The sequence below is a fragment of the Camelina sativa genome, chromosome 9 (assembly GCF_000633955.1).
Source record: "Camelina sativa cultivar DH55 chromosome 9, Cs, whole genome shotgun sequence".
NCBI classification, from domain to species: domain Eukaryota; kingdom Viridiplantae; phylum Streptophyta; class Magnoliopsida; order Brassicales; family Brassicaceae; genus Camelina; species Camelina sativa.
Window position 1 is genome coordinate 2,666,632 of NC_025693.1, and position 4,626 is coordinate 2,671,257.

General features: G+C 33.6%; 1 pseudogene; it reads right to left on the minus strand.

The window, feature by feature from the left end:
• On the minus strand, positions 285-2,574 carry LOC104710287 (annotated as a pseudogene).

Consider the following 4,626-nt stretch of genomic DNA (forward strand, 5'->3'; position numbering starts at 1 on the left):
ACACTCGGCAACAGTCATGGTCAAAGATGTGGCACACCAATCAACAAGGATCATGACCCAGTATTTGTTACTCGTATGACTTTGTGCCAAAGTGTGCATTATATAATACATGACCCAATTATTTTATTAAAGATTAGTAGTACTAAATTATGAGCTGTTTCCCAAAAAAAAAAAATCTATCACCTTCTGAAAAAGATGTTTCAACTGGGCCAGTCAAATGAAATCTAATGAGATTTACCAAACCAGCGATTCGAAAGTGACTGGTAACAAGTAACAACAACAAGTAAAGAAGAATCCAATTTATATACAGCCACAAATATAAAACCAAATCCTTCCTACACAAGATTCTATACTATGTAATAAACCCTGTAAAAGAATTCTAAACTTTACTGTCCTAAAAGCTTCTTTTTTATCTACATATTCACACAATGTACTTATGGTCATTTACAATTAGAGGAAACAGTTCCCTCCTTCATGGATTAGGATCTGATCAACCCGAAGTTGACGAAAGATCTCGACTTGAATACCCTGAAAAGAAACCCTGTTGGTGAATCTTGAGGACTCGGTTTAGCGTCTGTGTTTCCGCCTTTCACTTGAAGTATCGTCTGACCAATGACTTGTCTAATGGATTCTATGGTTTTAGCATCAACTTGGTAGCCAGAAGCGTCTCTCACATAGAACGTGTTGAGAGCTTTGTCTCCTTTTGTCTTCACTTCAGCTCTTGTTACTGTAAGACTGTTTTCACGGAATATCCGAGTCACATCTGAGAGTAATCCTACTCTATCTGAAGTGCAAAGCTCAAGCTTTAATCCCTGAAAACATAGAAACATGAACCTAAATGTTAAGTCACAACACACCAAATTCTTATCATGCTCCTTCAAGCAAATCACAACCATGTTTATTACCTCAGAGACTCTTCTTTGGATTGCTGCTTTTAGACATTTGATCACTCGCTGTCTTTCTGCCTCGGATTTGACTGGAGATCCATCCGTATGTCTTATGTAGTATTCCTACAAAAACCCGAGAACTCAGATAACAGTATAAAAGACTAACCTGTGATTCAAATAAAATACAGAGCTTAAGCAAATTTTGCAGAGATGTATAAGCACCTGATATGCTTCGGGACCTTCAGCATCAATGCTGGCATGTGAAACCACGTACTTCATATCCGTCAAAGTAAAGACGGTATCGAAAAGAAGCTTTGGTCTGTCTTTACATTTGATCATCACAATTGAGTAATCCAAATCATGCAAGTTGGAGACATCCACATCTGGAATGACTCTCCCACATTTATCCCCATCTTCAACATTATTCTCCCACTCATCGTAATCTCTATCCGCAAACATCAATTGATGAAGCTTACGGTCCGTGTGAGTTTCATTGAGAGAAGAAGAAACCGTGGTTTTAGGTTCACGGAATCTTCTGCCACTGCATCCACCTGTAAGCACATAACCAAGAAGTTTCCTGATTTTGGATAACCTCTCTGGATCAGTGATTGCAGAGCAGGTTTCTTCGTCGGTTACTTGCAAAACCGCTGCTGCTTTTGCTCTATGCGTCCATATCTCAGCGTTTACCACATTGCACTGCAGATCCATCAGGACAGCGCAAAGCTCAGACAACAAACCGGGTCTGTCAGTTCCTGTAAGCTCAATCACAGTGAAGTCGACAGATTGTTTGACACCAATAGATGATCTCATTGATGGACTGAAGCAAGAAGACTCATCAGGGCCAAGAGACTGCCAACAATCACACACCACAAACGAATTAATAACCATATCATCAAAACTAACCAAAATCGAATAATAAACCAAAGAAAGGATCGCTATTACTTACTGTACGAATATATTCAAGAACGATATCATCGGTGACTTTGTTCCCTTCATGATCAGTAACATTGAATACATCCATAAACCAGCCACCATCAGATGAGATATACGCTTTCTTAATGGTGAGATTAAGCTCAGTCAAAACTTGAACAACCTCCAGAAGTATTCCATGTTTATTCGCACTATCCACCTATAACAAAAACACAAATGTTTATACTTCATTTCTTCCATTCTACTCAAATCAAAACCTAACACGGTGATAAATTTTGATTACCTTAATGACAGTGACATCCTTGCAAACTTCGTTATCGATCACAACCCTAAAAAATGATAAGCAAATGAAACTCAGCCTAAAATTGAAAAGATAGATCATAACTTATGGAAGAAGAAGAACAGAACAAAGTTCAAATTACCTTGGTGGATTTACTCTTTTGATGAACTTTGCAATCTCATCATCCANATGAATAGCTCAAACAAACATCTGAAAAAAAAAAAAAAAAAAAATGATATCATCAACAAACTAATCCAAAACCCAATTGATTGAATCAAAACAAAGACCCCTTTGAAATGGTTAAAAACAGAGACTAAACCCTAGAAATGTTAAAAAACAAAGGAAAGACCTAAAATTGAAGAAAACCCAGTTCTGGAAACTAATCATCGGAGACGAATTCGGATTTTTTTTTTTTTTAAAAATCAAGAATCAAAATGGAATATAGAAACAGAAACAGAGACAAGGAAACGAACCCATTCTCGATTTCGTTTGGGGATATGTGTAGAAGAGAATCAAAAAAGGGGGCAAAAATTGAATCCTTTCCCTTTTTTTTCTGTTAATGATCGATGTATGTCTCTGGAGGAAGAAGAAGAAAGACGAAGACTTTGCAACTGTAATTGCCAGAGGAGAAGAAGAAGAAAACCAAGAAAAGTTTGTTAATTTATATACTGTACTATTACTATATATGAAGGAGAAAGAAAAAAATTACTAATAATTAAAAAATGGAATTAAAAAAAAAACTCAAGAGAGAGAGAGAGAGAGAGATGAGAAAAAATTACTGAGAAGAGAGTGGTGTGTCTGACACAGATTCAGCCGACACGATTCTCCTCAAAACCTGCAAAGAAGAAGAAGAAGAAGGAGAGAGTCCACACAGACAGACACACACACACACACACCCAATTTTGTTATTATGATGAGGATTTGAGGACGAGTCTTTCTTCTTTACTCATAAATAAATACCCGATGCGCATGTTAGTAGCCGCCCTTGCTTTTTTTTTCAGGATAATCATACCGGTTTAGGTGTTTTTTTGTTTTTTTTTGGTAGCCAATTACATTATTTATCTCCGATTTTGGAGATTTTCTTTTCCAAAAATAGTAGGAGGATTATAGACAGTATTTATTTTATCTCCGGGTTTAGGAGATTTTTTAAAAATTGGTTATTAGAAACAAATTGATGAAGTTTTGACTACATATACAAATTCATAGAGATATATTTGAATTATAAATGAGAATTAAATTAGGCTTTTTTTTTTTTTTTTTGGAGTATAGATATATAGAAAATAGTAGAAAATACGCCACTTGACATGAAAAGAAATGCAATTATTTTAAATAAATCTCTGAACTCTAACTTTTTTTTCTCCATAATATATATATATATATATAGATAATGATATACATAGTAGTGTCAAGCCAAACCAACTATGCAACACCCAAATTAACAAAGATATTTAAAAAAATATATACTATATAGTAACAATAATCCAAATTAAAATCAATAGATTCAATCAAAAGTTTGTATAAAGTTCATAAATATGAAGTTTATGGTAGTATCTTTGAAATTTTATGATTTTGGTGGTAGTTATAGAAAAACCAAACATGGATTGTTGTACTATATAGTACTAATATATTCAAAATGTAAGATTCCAAGTTGAACTGGATTGTGTTTTTTACATACCATAATTTTCTGTACATTAATAATTTATTTTGAACTCTATTTCCGAATTTTTTTTGAATTGGCCGAATATGTCATGCTTTAATACACTACAAAGATTTTGGATGTTTAGAATGTAAAGAACATGAACACTTATGCACTTGACAAGGACCAGAATCTTAGGAAAAATGTTTCACATGTCACGCACAAATAATTCCCATTACTTTTGGTGAATTTTTCATAATTTCTTACCAAGGTGAGATAACAGAATCACGCCGCATTGACATGCTTGATACGAACATAATTTCAAGATACGAATTAACATCTAGTAGTATATATAACAAAAAGTCTAGTTGAGTTTGATTGGTGATTATATTCTATTGAATAATAACATAATGAAAAATATAATATAATAAAGAAGAGGATCAAAAGCATGCGGTTTCGAAGGTCAAATGTTTAGGGGGCAAATAGAAATGCCTATACGGAGGGACCATGCCGGCCGCATGTGGCCCTTCATTGCTCATTCTCTTCTTCTTTCTAATAATTATACTCTCTTAATACTTCTTAAATAATACATACTTTTGTGAAATAATATTCTTAGTTCTGTTTTTAATAATAAATATAGAACAACCTTTTAAAAATATAAGATAGATAGAACAAGTTGGAAAGGATTAAACTTTCCAAGAGTTCTAATCATGTAAGAATAGTTCTACAACACCCATAACCTTTAAAACAGATTTGGTATTACAAAAAAAAAATTAAATCTTGCTAATTAAGAAACTTTTGATTTATATAAACATAAATTGGTATTTTTAGAAAACGTATCTTTTTGAAAATAGACTAAACCTTGAAGGTAACTTAAATATGTCTATGTATAA